We start from the raw sequence: 24028 nt of genomic DNA, 5'->3' as shown, positions 1-24028 counted from the left end.
AATCCCACTTCATCATGGCGTATGATCTTTTTAATGTATTGCTGGGTGTGGTTTGTCAATATTTTGTTGAGGATTTTAGTGTCCATGTTCAACAGCAATATTGGCCTGAAGTTTTCTTTCTTTGTTGTGTCTTTATCTGGTTTTGGGATTAGGATGATGCTGGCTTCATAAAAAAAGTTTGGGAGTATTCCATCTCTTGAACTTTTTGGAATAGTTTGTGAAGAATAGGAGTTAGCTCTTCCTTAAATGCTTTGTAGAATTCTCCTGTGAAACCATCTGGTTCAGGGCTTTTGTGTGCCAGGAGTTTTTTGATTCTGCTTCAGTTTCATCTGCTGTATTGGTCTGTTCAGGCTTTCTACTTCTTCTTTATTGAGTTTTAGAAGATTATATTTTTCTAGAAATTTGTCCATTCACCTAGGTTTTCAAATTACTTGGCATATAGTTCTTCATAGTGATTTCTTACAATCCTTTGCATTTCTGTGGTATCAGTTGTAATCTCTCCTCTTTCATTTCTGATTTTTTTAAAATTTTTTATTGATTATGCTATTACAGTTGTTCTATTCCCCCCTTCATTCCCCTCCACCCTGCCCCCCCATCCCCACCATTATCCCCCCTTTAGTTTATGACCATGTGTCTCAAGTCCTTTAGATTCTATATTTCCCATGCTATTCTTGCCCCCCATCTATTTTCTATCTACTGTCTATGCTACTTATTTTCTGTACCTTCTCCCCCCTCTCCTCCTCCCACTCCCCTGTTGATAACCCTCCATAAGATCTTCATTTCTATGTTTCCACTCCTGATCTAGCTGTCCTTTTACTTTGCTTTCGTTTTAGGTGTGGTTGTTAATAACTGTGAGTTTGCTGTCCTTTCACTGTTCATGTTTCTTTAACTTCTTTTTCTTAGATAAGTCCCTTTAACATTTCATATAATAAGGGCTTGGTGATGATGAACTCCTTGAATTTGATCTTATCTGAGAAGCACTTTATCTGCCCTTCCATTCTAAATGAAAGTTTTGCTGGGTAGAGCAATCTTGGTTGTAGGTCTTTGGATTTCATGACTTGGAATACCTCTTTCCAGCCCCTTCTTGCCTGTAAGGTCTCTTTTGAGAAATCTGCTGACAGTCTGATGGGGACTCCTTTGTAGGTGACTGTCCCCTTAGCTCTTGCTGCTTCCAGGATTCTCTCCTTCATTTTAGTTTTGGCTAATGTAATGATGATGTGCCTTGGTGTGTTCCTTCTTGGGCCCAACTTCTTTGGTACTCTCTGAGATTCCTGGATTTCCTGGAAGTCTATTTCCTTTGCCAGATTGGAGAAATTCTCCTTTATTATTTGTTCAAATAAGTTTTCCACTGGTGGCTGTTCCTTTCCCCCTTCTGGTACCCCTATAATTCAGATGTTGGAGCATTTAAAGATGTCCTGGAGGTTCCTAAGCCTCTCCTCATTTCTTTGAATTCTTGCTTCTTGACTCTTTTCTGTTTGGCCATTATTTGCTTTCTTCTGGTCCACTCCATTGATTTGAGTCCCAGTTTTCTTTTCATTGCTATTGGTGTCCTGTGCAATTCCATTCATTTCAATTAGTTTTGCCTTCATATATTTGTCTAATTTGTGGCTATAATCAACCAGTTCTGTGAGGATCCTGATGACCAGTGTTTTAAACTGTGCGTCTGAGAGTTTTGCTATTTCTTCATTGCTTAGATCTATGGGCTCTGAGGCTTTGAGAACTTGCAATATTTTTGGTCTGTTCTGGCCCTTTAAGTGTGAGAAGCGGTGCCTTGGACTCCCAGGTGGCTGGGTTGTGACGCTGTATGTGGGGGCGTGGTCAGAGTGAGGAAATGGCGGCGCCCTCTACTGCCGCTTACCAAGGGGACCGGCCCCGGTCCAACCGCCCACTCCCTCACCTGTCCGCTTGCGCACAAATGGGCGACCACAGTCAACACGCAGCACCGCTTCCCCCGCTGTCTCCTTCGAGGTCGCTCGCCTGGTGGCTTGCTCGGTCGCTCACTAGGTCCAACCCTGCACCTGGATTCCGCGCATCTGGATTCCGTGCCTGTGTCTGTCTGACCTAGTCCTCCTGTGCAACCCCTCACCAGCTGCTGGTTTTGCCCCTTACCGGTCAGGCTGAAGAATTTGTTGTTAACAGACTTCCGAAAAGTTCAATTTTCCGTGTTCTGGCTGTGTTTTCTGTTGCTAATATTTAGTTGTCTCTAAACTTGGTTGTGTGAGAAGGCACGGCACATCCACCTATGCCTCCGTCTTGGCGGAAGTCCTCTGATTGTTTTTATTTTGGTCCTCTCATTTTTTCTTGATGAGTCTTCTTAAAGTCTTGCCAATTTTGTTTATCTTTTCAAAGAACCAGCTGGTGGATTTATTGATCTTTAGAATTGTGCTTTTAGTCTCTAGATCATGTAATTCTGCTCTGATCTTGGTTATTTCCTTCCTTCTACTTGCTCTGAGCTGTCCTTGTTGTTGTTCTTTGAGTTCTTGGAGGTGTAGGGTTAGGTTGTTTATTTGAAATGTTTCTATTTTTTTAGGTAGGCTTGTATTGCTATGAACTTTCCTCTCAAGACTGCCTTTACTGTGTCCAATAAGATTTGGGTCATTGTTCATTTTCATTTATTTCCATAAGCTTTTTGATTTTTTTCCTTGATCTCATTCTTGATCCATTCATTGTTTCATAAGATGCTATTCAGTCTCCAAGAGTTTGGGTGTTTTTTAGTTTTTTCCTTGAGGTTGGTTACTAGTTTCAGTCCCTCATGGTCATAGAAAATGCTTGATAAGATTTCAATTTTCTTGAATTTGTTGAGGCTTTTTTTATGTCCTATCATGTGGTCTGTCTTTGAAAATCTTCCATGTGCATTTGAAATAAATGTGTGTTTTGTTTCTTTGAGATGAGAGACTCTCTCTCTCCTCTCTCTCTCTCTCTCTCTCTCTCTCTCTATATATATATATATATATATATATATATATATAATTAATATATTATATATATATATATATAATTTGATATTTTGTTTGGAAGATCTATCCATTTTTGACAGTGGGGTGTTGAAATCCCTTACTATGATTCTGTTGCTGTCAATATCTTTCTTGAAGTCCTCTAAGATTTTCTTTATGTATTCCGGTGCTCCTATGTTGGATGCATATATATTTACAATGTTTATGTCTTTTTGCTGGATTTTTTCCTTGAGTATTATGAAGTGACCTTCTGGGTCTCTTTTTGTGGCCCTTTTTTTGAAGTCTATTTTCTCTCATATGGGTATTGCTACTCTGGCTTTTTTTTTTTTTTCTGTTTGTTTGCTTGGAATATTTGTTTCCAGCCCTTCACTTTCAGTCTGTATAAGTCTTTTGTTCTAGGTGAATCTCTTGTAGGGAATATATTTATGGGACATGCTTTCTTTTCCATTCAACTATTCTATGTCTTTTGATTGAAGCATTTAATCCATTTATGTTTCAAGGTTATTGAATAGGTTATTCAATGAATAGGTACTTATTCATCGCCATTTTTTTCATACCTTGTTCCTCTCTCTTTCACTCTTTTTCTTCCTTTTTTTTAAAGTAGTCCCCAAAGCATGTCTTGAAGAGCTGTTTTGGTGGAGGTGTACTCTTTTAGGCTTCTTTTGCCTAGGAAGCTCATTATTTGGCCTTCCATTTTAATTTAGAGCCTTGCTGGGTGGAGTAATCTTGCTTGCAGGCCTCTGGTTTTCATTACTTCAATATTTTTTGCCATTCTCTTCTGGCTTGGAGGGTTTCCATTGAGAAGTCAGTTGTTAGCTTTATTGGGGCTCTCTTGTATGTTACTGCCTGTTTCTCCCTTGCTGCCTTTAAGATTATCTCTTTGTCTTGGAATTTTGCCATTTTAATGATGATGTGTCTTGAACTGGGCCTCTTTCAGTTCCTCTTGATTGGAACTCCCTGTGTTTCCTGGATTTTTTTTCAGGTTTGCACACCAGCCTCTCAGTATCTTTTTATTAAAGTATTTTTCTTGATTATGCTATTACAGTTTTTCCAATTTTTCCTCTTCATCCTTCCTCCAACCTTGCCCCCCCCAACCCTCCACTGCCCCTCCTTGGTTCAATTTCATGGGTTGTACATATAAGTTCTTTGAGTTCTGTGCTTCCTATACCATTTCTATCTCTCCCCGTCTATTTTATGCCTATCAATTTTGATTCCTCTTCCCTGTACCTTTTCCCCTGTATTTCTCCCTTCCCCCTCCTCACTGGAATCCCTCTGTATGATGTCCATTGCTCCAATTTTGTTCCTGTTCTAGTTGTTTGTTTGGTTTTTGTTTTCATTGCTTTTTTTTTCTTTTTGGTTCATTTGTTGATAGTTCTGAGTTTTTTGTAATTTTACTGTTCATGTTTTTTATCTTAGATAAGTCCCTTTAACAGTTTGTAAAATAATGGCTTGGTAGTAATGAACTCTTTAACTTGACCTTATCTGGGAAGCACTTTATCTGCTCTTCCATTATAACTGATAGCATTGCTGGATAGATTAATCTTGGAGGTATGTTCTTTCCTTTCATGACTCCAAAAACTTTTTTCCAGCCCCTTCTTGCCTGTAAGGTTTCTTTTGAGAAGTCATCTGACAGTCTAATGGGGACCCCTTTGTAGGTAACTCTCTCCTTTCCCCTTGCTTTTTAAAGGATTTTCTGTTTATCTTTAATCTTGGGTTACTTAATGATAATGTGCCTTGGTGTATTCCTCTTTGAATCCAACTTCTTTGGAACTCTCTGGGCTTCCTGGACTTCCTAGAAGTGTATTTTCTTCACTAGATTGGGGAAGTTTTCTTTCATTATTTGTTCAAATAAGTTTTCAATTTCTTGGTCTTCCTCTTCTCCCTCTGGCATCCCTATAATTCAGATATTGTAACATTTTAAGTTGTCCCAGAGGTCCCCAAGTCTCCATTTTTTTTTTTATTCTTGTTTCTTCCTTTTCTTCTGGATGTTTATTTCTTTTTTTGTTCCAAATTGTTCCTTTGAGTCCTGGTTTCCTTCCTGTCACTGTTGGTTCCTGAATATTTTGCTTTATTTTACTTTAGATATCTTTCATTTGTTCTTTCACTTTTCGACCAAGCTCAGTCAGATCTGTGAGCATTTTGATTACCAGGGTTTTAAATTCTCCATTAGATACGTTGGAGATCTCCTCCTCACTTGGTTTTCTTTCTGAGGCTTTGCTGTGTTCTTTCATTTGGGCTGTATTTCTTTGTCTTGGTGCAGCTAATATGTTGTAATGGGGTGGGGCCTTAGGTATTCACCCAGGCAAGGCAACTCTCCTTACCGGGCTGCAGCACTGCCTGTGGGGGAGGGGCCAGAGAAAAAACAGTGCCACTTGCCTGCTTTGCTCTGACCCACTTTTCAATGAACTCTTCTGTGAAATTGGAAGTTTCTCCTTCCATGGCAACCCTAGCCGCAGACCACAGCAAGCTCTGAGTCTCAGTTTTCCCCTTAAGTCATCCCCTCCTGCACAGCCTACTGAGATCAGCAGCCAGTCCACCTCGGATGGTGTGCTGCGTGGCCTCAGTTTTTCTGAGTCGGCCCGCACAGTCTGCCACCTTACCAATTTGGTTGTTCTGGTTTATTTTTTCTTTAATTTCTTGGTTGTCAGAGTTCCATGCAGTTTGATTTTCTGGCACTTTGGGTTATTGATTTGAGATTGTTATCCTCCTTTTGGTTGTGTGAGGAAGTGAAGGGTTTCTACCTACACCTCCATCTTGGCCAAAACTCAGAACTTTCATGGCCTGTAGCATTCCTGTGGAACACAAGCTACTGCACCTCCTTCTTGGGGGCATTTCTTGTGAGTCCAGGTAGCAGGCCACCTTCTGTCCAAAGGTCCTGACAGCAGCCTCTTGAGTACATTATATGTTTTGAGGAATCATTGGAAAATATGTTTTCACATATGGTTGCTTCACTTTCTATTTTGTTTTTGCTGATTTCTTTTTTTAGCCGTGCAGAAGCCTTTTAATTTGACATAGTCTCATTTATTTATTCTTTCCTTTATATCCCGTACCTTAGGGGACATAAGTCTGAAAACATTGTTGTGTGGGATATATGAAACATTTCTGCCTATGTCCTCCTCTAGGAATTTTATGGTGTCATGAATTATATTTGTGTCTTTTATCCATCTCAAATTTATTTTTGTGTATGCTGTAAGTTGGTGATTGAGTTTCATTTTTTTGCAAGTACCTGTCCAACTCTCCTAACACCATTTATTGAAGAGACTATTTTTACTCTTTTTTTTTAATTAAATAAATTTATTTATTTTTTTGAATTGTTTATGCTGTTACAGTTGTTCTATTCCCCCCTTCATTCCCCTCCACCCTGCCCCCCCATTACCCCCCCTTTAGCTTATGTCCATGTGTCTCAAGTCCTTTAGGTTCTGTATTTCCCATACTATTCTTGCCCCCCCATCTATTTTCTATCTACTGTCTATGCTACTTATTTTCTGTACCTTCTCCCCCCTTCTCCTCCTCCTACACCCCTGTTGCTAACCCTACTTGAGATCTTCATTTCTATGTTTCCACTCCTGATCTAGCTGTCCTTTTAGTTTGCTTTCGTTTTAGGTGTGGTTGTTAATAACTGTGAGCTTGTTGTCCTTTCACTGTTCATGTTTCTTTAACTTCTTTTTCTTAGATAAGTCCCTTTAACATTTCATATAATAAGGGCTTGGTGATGATGAACTCCTTGAATTTGGTCTTATCTGAGAAGCACCTTATCTGTCCTTCCGTTCTAAATGAAAGTTTTGCTGGGTAGAGCAATCTTGGTTGTAGGTCTTTAGTTTTCATGACTTGGAATATTTCTTTCCAGCCCCTTCTTGCCTGTAAGGTCTCTTTTGAGAAATCCGCTGACAGCCTGATGGGGACTCCTTTGTAGGTGATTGTCCCCTTAGCTCTTGCTGCTTCCAGGATTCTCTCCTTCATTTTAATTTTGGCTAATGTAATTATTATATGCCTTGGTGTGTTTCTTCTTGAATCCAACTTTTTTGGTACTCTCTGGGCTTCTTGGATTTCTTGGAAGTCTGTTTCCTTTGCCAGATTGGGGAAATTTTCTTTTATTATTTGTTCAAATAGTTTTTCCACTGGTGGTTGTGTCTTTCCCCCTTCTGGTACCCCTATAATTCGGATATTGGAGCGTTTATAGATGTCCTGGAAGTTCCTAAGCTTCTCCTCATTTTTCTGAATTCTTATTTCTTCATTCCTTTCTGATTGATCATTTTTTTCTTCCTTCTGGTTCACTCCATTGAGTTGAGTCCCAGTTTTTTTTTCATCTCTATGGGTTTCCTGTGGAATTCCATTCATTTCCCTTAATTTAGCCTTCATATGTTTCTCTAATTTGTGGCTATAGCCCACCAGATCTGTGAGGAAGCTGACGACCAGTGTTTTAAACTGTGCGTCTGAGAGATTTGCTATTTCTTCGTCACTTAGATTTATCTCCGGGACTTTGAGGTCCCCCTGCGACATTTTTGGTCTGTTCTGGCCCTTTAAGTGAGAGAAGCGGCGCCTTGGAGTCCCAGGTCGCTGGGTTGTGACGCTGTATGTGGGGGCGTGGTCAGAGCGGGGAAAATGGCGCCGCCGCTGCCGCCACCGCAGCCGGTCCCACCGCTCACTCCCTCACCCACGCGTATCCGGGCACCCACAGTCAACTCGCTACCACCGCCTCCCCGCTGACTCCTCCGTAATCGCTCACCCGGTGGGCTGCTCACTAGGTCCAATCCTGGGTTTGGAACCCGCGCGAATGTCGCGCGTCTGGATTCCGCGCCCGCGCCCGGGTCGATCGAGTTCTCCTTTGTAACTCCTCACCCGCCGCCGGTTTCGCCCCTTACCGGTCGGGCCGAAGAATTTGTTGTTTGCGGACTTCCGAAAAGTTCCGTTTTCCATGTTCTGGTTGTGTTTTCTGATGCTAATATTTAGTTGTCCTTAAACTTGGTTGTGAGAGGAGGCAAGGCACATCCACCTTAAACCTCCATCTTGGCGGAAGTCTATTTTTACTCTATTTTATGCTTTTTTTCCCTTTGTCAAATATTAATTGACCGTAGAGACTTAGGTTTATTTCTGGGCTCTCTGTTCTGTTCTGTCCACTGGTGTATGTATCTGTTCTTACATCAGTACCAGACAGTTTTGATTATAGTGGCCTTGTAATACAGTTTGATATCAGGTATTGTGAGTCTACCTACTTCATTCCTTTTTCTGAAAATGCTGGGAGTGTTTTGGATCATTTATAGTTCTATATAAAGTTTTGAAATATTTGTTCTGTATCTCTGAAATATGTCTTTGGTATTTTAATAGAGATTGTATTGAATCTATAGATTGCTTTGAGTAGTATAGACATTTTGATATTAATTCTTCCAATCCATGAAGATGGTTTATGCTTCCATTTATTTGTGTCTTTAACTTCTTTCTTCAGTGCTCTCTAAGTTTATGAGTACAGGTATTTTACCTCCTTGGTTAAGTTTAATCCTAGGTACTTATTTTTCTTGTTGCTATAGGAAATGCAATAGTTTTTCCAATTTCTGTTTCTTATATGTCATTTTTGTTGTACAAAAATGCCTTTGATTTCTGAATATTGGCTTTGTATCCCACTGATTTGTGTAATGAATTTATTAGGTCAAGTAGTTTTTGGTGGAGTTTATGGGGCCTTCCTTGTACACTATCATGTCATCTACCAATGATGACAGTTTACTTCGTCCTTTCCAATTTGCATGACTTTTTTTTTGTCTGATTGTTGTGGCTAGAACTCTCAATGCTATGTTGAATACCAGTCGTGGAAGCAGACACCCTAGTCTTGTGCTTGATCTTAGTGGGAAAGCTTTTAATTTTTGCCAGTTGAGTATGTTAGCTGTAGGTTTCATGTATATGGCCTTTATTATGTTGAGATATGCTCCCTCTGCTCCTCCAATGCTAAGTGTTTTTTCATAAATGGGTGCTGTATTTTACCAAATACTTTTCAGCATCTATTAATGTGATATCTATTATTATGTAATTTTTGTTTTTCATTTCTTTTTTGTGATATGTTATGTTTATTGATACGTGAACATTGTACATCCCTGTATCACTGGGATGAATTTCACTTGATGATGGTGAATGATCTTTTTAATGTATTACTGGATGCAGTTTGCCAATATTTTATTAAGGATTTTAGTGTCTATGTTCATTAGCAAAATTGACCTGTAGTTTTCTGTCTTTGTTGTATCTTTACCTGTTTTTGAGGTTAGGATAATGCTGGACACATAAACAAAATTTGGGAGCCTTCCGTCTTCTTGGATTTTTTTTTTTTGAATAGTTTGAGCAGGATAGAGGTTAGCTCTTCCTTAAGTGTTTAGTAAAATTCACCTGTGAAGCAGTCCAGTCAAGGGCTTTTGTGTACAAGGAGTTTTTTTATTAATGCTTCAATTTCACTAGCCGTTATTGGTCTATTCAGGCTTTCTGCCTCTTCTCAATTCAGTTTTAGAAGATTATATGTCTAGAAGTTAGCTCATTTCACTCAGGTTACCCAATTTTTTTTGCCATATAGTTATTGTTTCTGTGGTATCAGTTATAATTTCTCCTTTTTCATTTCTGATTTTATTTTTTTGATGATCTCTTTTTTCTTTTCAGATTCTGAATAAAGGCTTGTTGATGTTTATCTTTGCAAAGAATTACCTCCTGGATTTATTGATCCTTTGAATTGTTCTTTTAGTCTCTACACCATTTAATTCTGCTCTGATCTTGATTATTTCTTCTACTCACTCCGGGCTTTGTTTGTTGTTGTTTACTCCAGTTTTTATAGATGTAGGGTTAGGTGGTTTATTTGAATTTTTTTCTCGTTTTTAGGTAGGTCTATATTACTATGAACCTTTCTGCCTTCACTATGTTCCATAGGTTTTGGGCTATTGTGCATCCATTTTCATAAACTTTGATTTTTCCTTGATCTCATTGTTTACCCATTCATTGTTTAATAATATGTTATTCAGTCTCCATTTTTTTAATGGTTTTGGGTTTTTTCCTTGAGGTTGGTTTTAACTTTCAAGCCATTGTAATCTGCAAAAATGCTTTATATGATTTCAATTTTCTTGCATTGTTGAGGATGTTTTGTGTACTATCATGTGGTCTTTCTTTGAGAATATTCCATGTGCATTTGAAAAGAATGGGTATTTTGCCTCTTGAAGTGAAAAGTTCTGTATCTATCAGTTACATTCATTCAATCTAGGGTGTCACTCAGTGCCACCATATCCTTATTTATTCTTTGTTTGGAATATATGTCTATATGTGACAGTGGAGTGTTAAAAATCCCCTACTATGAGTGTGTTGTTGTATGCATCTTTCTTGAAGTCTTCCAAGATTTTCCTCATGTGTTTGAGTGTTCCTGTGTTGGCTGTATACATGTTTACAATGTTTATGTGTTCATGATGAATTCTTTCCTTGAGTATTATGAAGTGTCCTTCTCTGTCTCTTCTTATGGCCTTTGTTTTGAAATCTATTTTGTCTGATATAACTATTGCTACCCTGGCTTTTCTTTCTGTGACTTTGCTTTGAATATTTTTATGAACCCTTCACTTTTAGTCTGTGTAGGTCTTTAGTTCTGAGGTGTGTCCTTGTAGATAGCATATAGGCAGGTCACGTTTTCTTATCCATTCAACTATCCTATGTCCTTTGATTGGACCATAATCCACTTACATTTAAGGTTATTATTGATACATACTTATTTATTGCCATTTTCCCCTTTGTACATGCGTTCCTCTCTCTCTCTGTCTCACTCATTTAAAGTTGAAATGAAGTAAGACAGTGGAGAATATTCTATGTGATTTAAAGTACAAATAAATAGTGAACAAATAGGAGTTCCATTGGAGAAGTACAATAATAACCATGGTATTTTGCCCAACTAGGCACTGTGTGTAAAGATCAAAAGGAAATAAGCCTCTTATAAGAGAGGAAAATGAATGTCAGCTGACTTAAAAAAGAAAAGTGCTTATGTGCGTTTAGATGGAGGAGAAATAGTGAGAGTAAGGGATAGGAACATGGTGTAGTGTGAGGGAAAATAGAATTTACAAAAACAATAATAAATCTCAGCAAGATGGCAAAATGGATTAAGACCAGGGGAGGGTGCTGTGTGGGATTTGGAATAATAATACATGATTAAAAAATATGTGATCTGAAATAAAAAAGAATAAAGAGGTGAAAGACCAAGAGTAGTGAGTATTTGGAATATGAATAAAGTGAAAGAAGAAAAATCAAAATGCAATATACAGGAGGAAAAACAGAAAAATTAAAAAACCTAAATAAAGAAAAGGAGAAAGAAAAATTAAAAAATCTTGCCAGTTCTGATGAACAGCAAGGTGAAATTTATCTCAGCTATTGGTGTTCACCTTCTAATTTTTTTCTGGATCTGTCTCTGGTTTTCTCTCAGCTCCAGGTCTACTCTCCTACTATTTAAAAAAAAAAAAAAAGCCCTTAGCTGCTTTAAGCCAGCCAGGCTGATTTTGTAGATTTTCCAGGTTCCTGCAGGTGGTGAGAAGTCGGGCTCAGTTTCCTTTTTTGTTTTTTCTGCCAAGGAAGGGGACTCAGTCTGAACTACAATAATCACAGTTGCCTGGTTTCCAGTCCACTGCCCTCCCAGCACTCTGCGGCCAGCACCCTCCAATCTTCATAAGTTGTGCCTGGCTAGTGCCAATAATTCACTTCACTCTGTACCCCTTTGATCAATCTGTGAGGTGCACATTGGGGGCAAATCATGCCTAAAATCCTCCTTTGTTGTTGGCTGGGCTGCACAGGTCCTTGCCAAGTGAACCTCAGTTCCCCTTTTGAAAAATGTCTCTATGGGCACTGCTGCTGTGCTCAGTCACTGCCCAGTTTTCCACAAACTCCAATTCTCTTACGGGTCAAGAGTCTGTCTCAGTCATGGCTTGTTGTGGCCCATGTCTTCTAGCTCTGGGTGCTGCCAGATCCCCTTCACTCTTTCACACTCTCCCAGCTTGCCACCTGTGTACATGTGTGTTGTCCCTTTAATCTCCCCCTCCCCTGCATGGCTACTTTTAGCTTTCAAGTCTTTCCTGGAGCAGGTATGTGATTTCCCCACCCTGGGAGAACAGGAAGCTCCTAGGCTGCTACCTTGCTCTCCTCTGATGTTGTACCCCTGGCTCCATGGTTTCTGGTGCCATGCCCAGGCACTTTCCTTGCCTGTCTATAAAACCTCCTTATTGCCTGTTTTGAAGTGTCCTCTACACACTTTGGCTTCCAAACTTCATATCAGCTAAGATTCTGTTGGCTGTTCACTTTGTCCTTCAGAAGATCAGCTAAGTGACCCAGTTGGGTGCATGAGCAAATGCATTCAGCTCTTACCTATTTTATCACCATCTTTTCACCCCACCCCTTTACCTACTCTTCTTTTATCTACACTTTTGCCCCCTTATAAAAAAAGGCTGGCTTGAAAGGAATATAAGACTGTCTGTTAGGGTACAAGTCCACCATCTTCTCAAATCCCTGTCCATCTGAATAAAGCACCAATAACAATTCAATCCCTGTCTCTGCTTGTTGGGTCTTGTAGGTGACAGGCAACACGAATGTCAGCTTTTCTGCTTTCATTTCCACAGCTGGCAGGTATGAGGTCTGCAGGGATTTGCACTTGGACAAGGCAAGGGGCATAAGAAGAGAGAACAATCTGCCAGTTCTCCACTGAAAAACTTTTTCTTCAAAAGCAGGGTTTTTGGAGAAAAGTCTCACCTCCTCATGCTGGCAGCTAGGGCCCCTCAGACTGACTCTTCTGAAAGCATCAACCAGATCACTTCTTATTCCAAACTCTATCCTGCACTTGGAATAAAATCCAAGCCCCAAACCCTGTGGATCCAGCCACTGGCTTTATTAGCCTTTATGCTTTCCTGGTTTACTTGGCTCCCTGGTGCCTGTATGCTGCTTCTCTCCTGAAATACTCCAAACCCATTCCTGCCTCAGGGCATTTTCTTTGCTGTTTCTTCACCATAGATCAAGGGTGTCAAACTCATTTTCACCAAGGGCCACATCAGCCTAGCAGTTGCCTTCAAAGGGCCAAAATAATTTTAGGACTGTATAAATGTAACTACTCCTTAACTGTTAAGGAGTTGAAATTACATTCAGCCCTTTGAAGGCAAACCACAAGGCTCATGTAGCCCCTGGTGAAAATGAGTTTGACACACCTGCCCTAGACCATTGTTTGCATGGCTGGATTTTGCTTGTTGGCTGTCTCGACAGAGTGGCCTCCTCATCAACAAACTACAACTGCATGATATTCCCCCATCTACTTTTGCCTTCCTTGTTACTATCATTCCCCTTCCCTGTTTTATTCACAGCACACATCCCTCTCTGAAATTGTTTTATATGTTTATGTGTTGAGCTGGTCCATGGGACAGGTTCATCATTATCCAGCCCGGACTCAATAAGCAAAACAAATAAATGGATGTGTGCTCACTCAGAGATGGCTGGGTGCTATCTGCTGGCTGGTCTGGAGCAGGCCTAGGCTGACCTGAGCCTCTGCTCTGGGGACATGTCCAAACTTACAAAGAGGCCAGGCTCAGGCTTCTCAGTAGTAGGCTGACTGATGCAGAGGAACAAAGAACTCTGCCTTGAGTACATTTACCCCTCCCTCATGCAGCTTTGACCAGAGACCAGGGTCCTCGACTTTCCTGGGGAGAACCAGCTGCAATACTCCAAGTATGGATTAGTTCCATCTCCAAATCCTGACTCTGCCTAGAACAGGTGGGCCCAGCCCTGGAAGAGTAGGGTGGGACCATGGCCTGGCTTTTGGTTCAGCTTCTACACAGCCAGGCCATGTGTATTTCCCTCACTGGCCTCAACTAGCTGCCACTTAAAGTGAGACATAAAGTCCTTATATTCCCACAGCACATGCCTCACGTGCTAGCAGAGCTTGCCTGCCCAGAGTCTATGGCAGCCAGGAAGTCAATAACTAATCATTAAAATGAAGTGTGTGGTTTGGGGAAAACATCCTGGGGGAGAAGTTGGAGATCTGGATTCTTCTACTAGTGTTTTCTGAACCCAAACTAGGCCCACACCCCTTCTGTGCCCTCAGGTTTCTGTCTATACCATGGGTGGAAATGGAGCAAAATAAGGTCTGTTCCCTCTGAGCCACTGGGTATCCCACAGAGTCAAGTATAGGTTAGTGAACCATTTCATTTGTGTATGTATCACTTTATTTGTATGTGTACAACTCCCAGTGTTGTAGATATTTGCCTTTTCTTGGTGGTCCCCCCTAGGAGATAGAAGCTCCTGATGACAGGGGCTCTGTGTGCATCTTCAGTAATTAACAATCCTGATACTTAGATGGGCTTTTTGACACACATGTTATGGATAGATGAAGGAATAATAGGTAAAGATAATCTAGTAAAGGGCCTATGCTTATCATTTAAATATTTACTGATTATTATTTAAAAGTTTATGATTGTTATTTGAACATTTACATCTGTGACTATCTTGCAATCAAGCACAGGCTTAGATTAAGGAAGAAAGAATACAAAAGATTAACACAATACCAAAGGGTACTTCCACACAAAACCTCCTGCATTTCAGAGGGAACAAAAAGGTGATAATGCTAACTGCCTCTGTGTGTGAGTGAGTGAAAGAGAAAGAGACACAGAGAGAAGGAGACTGAGAGAGAAAGAGAAAGCAAGCTCATGGACAGACTATACCCTCCTAGGGTCCTGGTCCTGTATGCACACAGCCTAGTGCTACCCACACCCAACACTTCCAACTCTAAGCTTCCTCAGCCAAGGAAAAATTAGTGGTAGGGGAGTGTCACTTTTCATTTCCTTTGACCAGTTTAACAAGAAGCAGAGCTCTGTTTTCTGAGAGGCTCATAATTAAGTGGATTAAAATGTTTTCCTTCACTGTGACTTTGCCAACTCCCTTGTACCTATCCCTGGCCCCATTCCCAGGGAGTGGACAGAGACTGGGAGGAGACAGAATGTGTTGTTGTATGCTTCCAGAGCAATTAGCTTATGCATCATCATTTTCGGAGGAGATTTATGGCTGGCTTTTGGAGCATGGCAGCCAAGACCTCTGTGGCCCAGATTTGTCAGCTGGAGAAGTTCCTGGAAGTGAAGCCTCAATATTAATTCCAATTACAGTCAGATGGAAGTCCATTCATAAGGTCTGCCTTTGACAGGCTCCTCTCCTGCAACTCTTGACTGACCTTGAGCCACCATTGCTGCTGCCAGCCTCAGAGAAGGAAAAAAGCACACAGGGCTTAGTCCCGGTTCTTAGGAAGCTGAGAAAGCAGGCCATAGTGTGGTGGACTGTGAGGGGAAAGCTGAGGAAGAGTGAGGAGGCTGTGACATCTCATCATCTTTAGTTGGAGGCCATCTTTAGTATCCTTCCCAGATGCTTCTGGAAGGGTGGCATGCAAGGGACACCATCCATAGTTTGAGATTTCCCAGGCACTGGGACCATTTTTACCTTGTTTAGTCCCAGAGTAGGGGCTTAAGTCCTTGATGAACCCAGGAGGCATTGCAGCCACAACCTCCAGAAGGTCCCAGGTGGGTGCTGAGGCCAGAACCTACCATTAGTGTAGTGTAGTATGACCATTAGTGTTCACAGGGCTGAGCTAAGCCCCTGAGGGGTCTTACATGAGTGGGCTGTCAGTGGTTATTGCACATTCATGGCACCAAGACCCCAACAACTAAATACAAACACAAGGAAACAAATACCTCAATATTGATTATGAATTAGGCTAAAAAAGATTATTAATCATACTTAAAGATGTGTATTTACTACATCAGCCTGTTGATAGCTGTTGTGAGGTATTAAGGCTACTAATCAGGAAAACAGTAGGTTTCTCACCAGCTGTAATTACAGCCTTCCTGGAGAATAAAGACAGTCAAGGTGTTCAGGAAGTGAGAGTGTCCAGTTACAGGAGAAGGCTCAGACAGCCTGTCATACTGGAATTTGAACAGCGATGCAAAATATGTGGCGATACTGTGATTCATTTTGACTTTTTGAGTAAAATCATTTCCCGCCAGAAAGAACAGTTTCTTGGGACTATGTGGATGGGGGAATCAGTCATTGGAGACTGCTTCTTATTGGCTTACAAAATCAAATATCTTGAGGATTTCTCTCTTCTCAGAGGAAACTACAAATTCTGCCAGTATAGAATTTATGGGTTTTATGATGAACGTAAAAGAAGATAGAACATTAAACTCTGGAAAACTTTCACAGACTGCTTTAACTGTTTACTGACAGTAGCCATCATGGATGAGAAAATATTTTGTTGACATGGGGGTTTATCACCAGATCTTCAATCAGTGGAGCAGATTTGTGAATTATATGATCAACCGATATGTATATCAAGGTTTTCTCTGTGATTTTTTATGGTCTGACCATGAGGAGTGTCCTTGACACTTAGCGCACAAGTGGTTGCAAAATTTCTGGGTAAGCATGATATTGTAACAGGGTACAGCCAAGAGGGGGACCCCCAGAAAAGTATTTGGAATGAGGTCCAAAACTCAGGGTGTCCAAGAAATATTAGAAAGACAAATAAGATGTCCTCACCCCTTATCACCTTCCAGAGGTGTCAGGTGGGGGAAGGGACAAATGGAGAGGGGCCATTGAGAGCTGTTTTGCATAGCAACAATTTCATAGATAACCACTACAAAGGTCATTTAACATATCTATAACCTTTAACTGGTTTCATAGATATGTTAATAGCTCTGGCCATGCTCTGAGCCAGGGGTGTGGAAGTGACTTCCACCCAAGACATAACTGGGATCAGGTCCCCTGAGTTACAGTGCCTGCATGAGAGCTTGGAGCTCATTGGCCACGCCTGCCCAGACTCACTATGGCAGCCCAGTAAACTTGGAATAATACAAGAGTGCTGGCAAGTGTAGCCGATTGTAAAAGGAATGGGCTGCAAAGGAGGACTGGCGTGGGAATTTAAACTGAGACTGGGAAGCCATTGGGGGAGTACCATGCAGCTTTGCCAGAGTGGGGACCCCCACAGCCATGTGAGAAGGAAAGGGAACCACACGGCTGTGGCAGTGCAGAGAGAAAGCCATGCACTTCTGGCAGAGTGGGGAAACCTGCAGCCATGTGAAGGAAAGAACCATATGGTTTTGCCAGAGTGGCAACCCTACCCTCTCCACAGTTCTGGTGAAGGAAAGAAGAGACTTTGCCTGGAAGAAGGGTGAAAGAATTCTTTGCCAGTAGACCATGAGAAGGTGCCACATGGCTTTGGAATAATTAGACATTCTGCCTGGACGGTGACCTACCGGATGGTGCCAGTGGCCTGAAACACAGAGGTGTGCATGTTTTCCTGAGTTACAGTACCCCAAATTAGGGCAGAGGGAATAAGGAAGCACTGTGGGCATCTGTGAGTATCCAAAAAGGACTTTGATATTTTAATCAAGACATTAGGTCACTACTTTAAGTCTGTATAGCTTTAAATAAACCTTTCCTTTTCTTTTCACAAATCTTTGGCATTGAGAGATGTCTTTCCAAATGGCAGTGGACAATCTAGCCCAGTAAGTGGGACAGATGGTATTAGTATACTGTACTTGGGCAGGGGAGCCTGTTCTATAACAGTTTTTGGCATCCCTGGGTGGGCCAAATATTGCTCCCCCTTGGACCTCTGTTCTGTAACAATATCAATCTTATATGTAGAGCTCATCAGGAAATCGAAGATGGATATGAAGTGTTTTGCAAAGAAGCAGTCAGTCATTATGTTTTCTGCACCCAATTATTGTGGAAAGTTTGACAATGTAGGTGCCATGATTAGTGTGGACAAAATATTAATGTGTTCTTTTCCTATTTGAAAGCTACAGGGAAAAAGAAGCCATGTGCCACAAGGCCCATAACATCTCCAAGGGGTATGATCAAAGCAAGCAAAGAATTAGATGCCATTTTGATGCTGCCTTGTTGGGACTTGTAACAGATAATATATAACTTTCAGTTTTAAAATTGCAATGTGTATTAGTTATCTTGCTCAAATAGTGTGTTTGTGGAGCCCTCTCTTCCATTCACTTAGTGAATGGCATTTGCTGGTTATAACTCCCACCCCTCAAATGCTTTGTTTTTTAATTCTTTATTCGTTTGCAAACAACTCTAATTATGGTGTTAAAACTGTGCATCCCAGAATACTTTATCCTAAGAGGTAAGGATACCATTGACCTTTCTTAAATTTAATACAACTCATGAATACTGTAAATGCTTCTTTTCTTTAGGATATAAAGAGAGCCATCAGGTGCTCAGTCTATACATGTTATTGTCATAAGATGCATATTGTTGATATAAACCACTCTGAACTTTTTTATAAACTTAAAAACATGTTTTAAAAGAGATTGCTTATTTCTTTCATTGTCTTGTCATGTACAAACTGGTTTTTATAGCTATCAACATTAGGAGTAATTTCAACCTTGCCAGCATTAGTGGCATAATGTATATTTAATTAAAACATACTTTCAGAGGCTGGGAAGATGGCGACGGAGTAGGATGGAGCAGATTCTAGCTCCTGTACTTGTGGGTAAAAATCCTGGTAGATCTACAGAGAATCAGTGCAATAAACCATCAGTTACCCAGCATTTATGAAATTAAAAGACCAGAAATTGTGACGGACACTGAAACACCAGACAGCGGCAGGTCAGTGGGATCTCGGGGACCAGAGTAAAGACAAAGCAGCCTGGGCACCCAGCCTGGGCACCCAGCAGCCCCAGTGGGCACCCAGCAGCCCCAGTGGGCGACCAGTGCGGGCCAACAGCTCCCCCGCTCCCCGTATAAGCAAAACTGGACAACACAGGGCACAGACCCGTCTGCTCGCCAACAGGGAGAATTACAAAGAAAGAGGGCCATGTTCAACTGCAGACTCAGTGGTTGCCAGCCCAGGAGAATTGAGAGGCGAACTGTCGTCACTGGTCTGGCTGGGGATTGGGCTGGGCTGAGAGGCAGGCTGTCTGGAGAGGGTTTTTTTTTTTTTTTTGAAAGTGGACTGAGGTGTTCTCTTGCCATGACAGCTCGGCTTGCTTCCCACCTGGCCTTGCAGCAATCCAGGGGGAAAGCTGAGGCATTTGAGTCCCCACCACAGGACTGGGAAGCACCTTGCCTGTTTCATGCGGCAGCCTGGGGGGTGCGCACAGGTGCAGAAGCGGTTGAGTCCTGGCACAGGACTGGGAAGGACCCTGCCAGAACCCATGGGACCCAAACAGCCTGGCGTGTTTGTGTGCACCCACACCCCAGTCTGCTAGCCTGGCTGGTGCATGCACTTGCGCCGGCATTCCAGCCCACAGAGAGATCCTGCTGCAATCAGAAAAACTGGTCTGGACAGTTTGAAACCAACAAGGGAAAAGTGTTTTTTGTTTGTTTGTTTGTTTTTTCCTTTTTTTTAATAACTTTTTTTTAGTAATCTTATATATTTTTATTTTATTATTGCTTTATTTGTCTATACTTTATTCCTCTCCTTTCTTCTTCCCTGTTTTAGTCCTTCTTTCTTTCCTCTCAAACATATCACTTTTGCCTCCCTTCTCCTGCCTTTTTGTTTGTTGGTTGGTTGGTTGGTTGGTTGGTTGCTTTATTTTCTTTTACCCACAAGAGACACAAACAACTGGGAACTGCGAAAAGGACCAGAGTGGGACCCAAAGAGGGGGTATCTCAACAGTAGAGACAGAGAGACAAATTTCACTTTTCTATAGCAGAAAAGCCATGAGTTCCTACACATTTTTTCATTATTCTCACTTCTTTTATATTTTAATAGTATCTCTGTATTCCTCCTCTGTCTGTACAGGCTCCTTGGTCTTGAGTGGTTATATTGCATTATTAGACACGTTTCCACTGTTCTTTCCTCCGCAGTGTTTTGCTAATCCTCTATACTCCACACCACTTATTTTCCTTTAGCACACTACCCAAAGCTCTATACCCCCTACTCAGACAGATCACAGAGAGTTTGTTATATGATTGCTGCTCTAATATTAATGTAAATAATAGCTGTTCTATAAAACTGTAAGTACTTCACAACCTATCTCCTGGATCTTAGCCTATTGTACAGGTACTTGAATTCTATTACTGTAGAGATTAACTCTATTTGCTCACACACTACACCTATTTACTCTTCCTTACTCTCACCTTACCTCAAAATCTGACCAACTGCAACCACTGCTTTCTAGTTCCAACTCACAAGCCTTCCCTCCCCAACAAGAGGCTTACCTTTTGTCCATCCTTTCATAAAAGTGGCAAGTTGGGCTGAAAAATACAGTTAACACTATATATAGCCTAAAGATTGCCTATCTCCTTTCTACCACCTGTGACTGTAAATATCATAAAATACTCTTCTGCTGTCATAAACCATTTTGCCTCCCCTTTCAACTGATTAAACACACAAAAAGAAAGCAGTAGGCGGAATCAGAGAACATCAAGATACCTGAAGGAGTCTGCACCACAGAAATTCACAGGAATTCTACCACAGAAGTTCACAACATAAACCCAGGGAGTCAGAACAGATCAATTTTAGAAGCTGAGGCTAACAAGAAGAGTCTCACAAACAATGGGAAGACAAAAAAATCCCCAAATGAAAGAAAAAGCAGAAGCTTCAGAAAGAATGTTAGAAGAAATAGAGGCCAATCAACTATCAGATACTGAATTCAAAGCACTGGTTATCACAAAGTACAAAGAGCTCACAATGAGCTACCAGAAACTATAGAGGAGCTATAATGATCTCACCGCAAACTATATCAACATGAAAAAGGAAATAGAAACTATCAGCAAGGGACAAGAGGAAATGAAGAATACAATGCCCCAATTGAGCAACACAGGAGAAAGTTTCAAAAGTAGAATTGATGAGGTGGCCGTTAGGATTAGTGAGTTGGAGGACAAAGTAGAAAACATCTCACAGAAAGAGCAAGAACCTGAAAAGAGGCTCAGAGAGAATGAAGAGGGATTAAGAGAAATGCAAGACAATATGAAACGGAATAATATCCGAATAGTAGGGATACCAGAAGGAGAAGAAGCAGAACAAGGGATAGAAAACATATTTGAAAGAGCAATGAGAGAAATTTTCCCTAATTTGATGACAGAAAAAGTCACACAAATCCAGGAATCACAGACAGTCCCAATCAAGAGGAACCCAAGGAGGCCCACTTCAAGACACATCATCATCAAAATGGCAAAATTCCAAGACAAAGAGAGAATCTTAAAGGCAGCAAGGGAAAAAAGGAAATAACATGCAAGGGAGCCCCAATAAGGATAGCTACTGACTTCTCAATGGAAACACTCCAAGCAAGAAGAGAATGGCAAGAAATATTCCAAGTAATGAGAACCAGAGGCCTACAACCAAGGCTACTTCACCCGGCAAGGCTCTCAATCAAGATAGAAGGCCAAATAAAGAGCTTCCAAGACAAAAGAAGTCTAAAAGAATATGCCTCCACCAAACCAGTCCTACAAGAAATACTAAAAGTACTGCTACAAGGAAAGGAAGAAAAACAGAGAGAGAGGACCACAGGTACAAAAATGGCAATGAATAAGTACCTATCAATAATAACCTTAAATGTAAATGGATTAAATGATCCAATCAAAAGACACAGACTAGCTGAATGGATAAGATAGTGTGACCCTCATATATGCTGCCTACAAGAGACCCACCTCAGGACAAAAGACCATCACAGACTAAAAGTGAAAGGCTGGAAACAAGTTTTCCAAGCAAACAGACAAGAAAAAAAAAGCTGGGGTAGCAATAGTCATATCAGATAAAACAGACTTCAAAAAAAGGGCCATAAGGAGAGACCCAGAAGGTCACTTCATAATAATCAGGGGAAGAATCCACCAAGAAGACATTAACATTGTAAATATATATGCACCCAACATAGGAGCACCCAAATATATTAAGAAAATCTTAGAGGACTTCAAGAAAAATATTGACAGCAACACAATTATAGTAGGGGATTTTAACACCCCACTATCAAAAATGGACAGATCTTCCAAACAAAATATCAACAAAGATATTGCGGCATTAAACAACACCCTAGATGAAATGGACTTAACTGATATATATAGAGCTCTTCATTCCAAAGAAGCTAAATACACATTCTTTTCAAATGCACATGGAACATTTTCAAAGATAGACCACATGATAGGACACAAAACGAGCCTCAAAAAATTGAAGAAAATTGAAATCATACCAAGCATTTTCTCTGACCACAAAGGACTGAAATTGGAAACCAACCCCAAAGGAAAAAACCCAAACACCCAAAATCATGGAGACTGAATGGTACGCCATTAAACAATGAATGGGTGAAGAATGAAATTAGGGAAGAAATCAGAAAGTTTCAGGAAACAAATGAAAACGAACTCACAACAACCCAAAACTTATAGGACACAGCGAAGGCAGTCCTGAGAGGGAAGTTTATAGCAACACAGGCCTGCAGGAACTCGAGGAACAACAAAGACAGCCCAGAATAAGCAGAAGGAAGGAAATAACCAAGATCAGAGAAGAATCAAATGACATAGAGACTAAAAGCACAATTCTAAGGATCAATGAATCCAGGAGTTGGTTCTTTGAAAGGATAAACATAGCCTTTAAATAGGCTCATCAAGCCTTTAAATAGGCTCATCAAGAAAGAAAGAGAGAAGACTCAAATAAACATAATCAGAAATGGAAGAGGAGAGATTACAACTGATACCACAGAAATAGAAGGGATTATAAGAAATTACTATGAAGAACTATACGCCAAGAAATTTGAGAATCTAGGGGAAATGGACACATTTCTAGAGAAATATAATCTTCCAAAACTAATGAAAAAGAATTCGAAAACCTGAATATACCAATAACAGCAAAAGAAGTTGAAGCAGTAATCAAAAAACTCCCATCACACAAAAGCCCTGGACCAGATAGTTTCACAGGAGAATTCTATAAAGCATTTCAGGAAGAGCTATCTCCTATTCTTCACAGACTATTCCAAAAAATCCAGAAGAATGGAAAACTCCCAAACTCTTTTTATGAAGCCAGCATCATCTTAATTCCAAAACCAGATAGAGACACAACAAAGAAAGAGAACTTCAGGCCAATATTGCTGATGAACATAGACGCTAAAATCCTCCACAAAATATTGGCAAATCGCATCCAATGATGCATTAAAAAGATCATACACCATGACAAAGTGGGATTCATCCCAGGGATGCAAGGATGGTTCAATATTCACAAATCAGTAAATGTAATACATCACATAAACAAAAGCAAAGACAAAAACTACATGATCATATCAATAGATGAGGAAAAAGCTTTTGATAAGGTACAACACCCATTTATGATAAAAACACTCAGGAAAGTGGGAATACAGGGAGCATTTCTGAAAATAAAAAAAGGCCATATATGAGAGACCTATAGCCAACATCATACTCAATGGGAAAAAACTAAAAGCTTTTCCACTAAGATCAGGAAGAAGACAAGGATGTCCACTTTCACCACTTCTATTCAATATAGTATTGGAAGTTTTAGGCACAGCGATCAGGCAAGAAAAGGAAATAAAAGGCATCCAAATAGGAAAGGAGGAAACAAAACTGTCACTGTTTGCAGATGACATGATAGTGTACATGGAAAATCCTATAGACTTTACCCAAAAGCTGCTCAAACTAATAAATGAATTTGGCAAAAGAGCCAGATACAAAGTCAATATCCAGAAATCAAAGGCATTTTTGTATACTAACAGTGAATCAGCAGAAGCATGAATCAAGGAAAAAATCCCATTCCATAGAGCAAAAAGAAGAATAAAATATCTGGGAATAAACCTAACTAAGGAGGCAAAAGACCTGTATGCCGAAAACTACACAGCCCTGAAGAAAGAAATCAAGGGAGACACAAACAAATGGAAACATATACCTTGTTCATGGATTGGAAGAATTAACATCATCAAAATGTCCATACTACCCAAAGCAATATACAGATTCAATGCAATACCTATTAAAGTACCAATGGCATATTTCACAGACATAGAACAAACACTTCAAAAATTTATATGGAACCATAAACGAGCCTGAATAGCAGCTGCTCTTTTGAGAAAGAAGAACAAAGTAGGGGGGATCACAATGCCTGATATCAAACT

The 24028-nt window shown here is 40.5% G+C and overlaps 1 pseudogene; it reads left to right on the top strand.

The window, feature by feature from the left end:
• The first annotated feature begins 15994 nt into the window (after positions 1–15994).
• LOC119046643 (serine/threonine-protein phosphatase PP1-gamma catalytic subunit-like) lies at positions 15995–17877 on the top strand (annotated as a pseudogene).
• Positions 17878–24028: the final 6151 nt, after the last annotated feature.

This window comes from Artibeus jamaicensis, unplaced genomic scaffold (assembly GCF_021234435.1).
Source record: "Artibeus jamaicensis isolate MK-2021 breed Jamaican fruit bat unplaced genomic scaffold, CSHL_Jam_final contig_687, whole genome shotgun sequence".
NCBI lineage: Eukaryota > Metazoa > Chordata > Mammalia > Chiroptera > Phyllostomidae > Artibeus > Artibeus jamaicensis.
The sequence above is the reverse complement of the archived record's forward strand: the minus strand, read 5'-3'. Positions and strand labels throughout refer to the sequence as shown.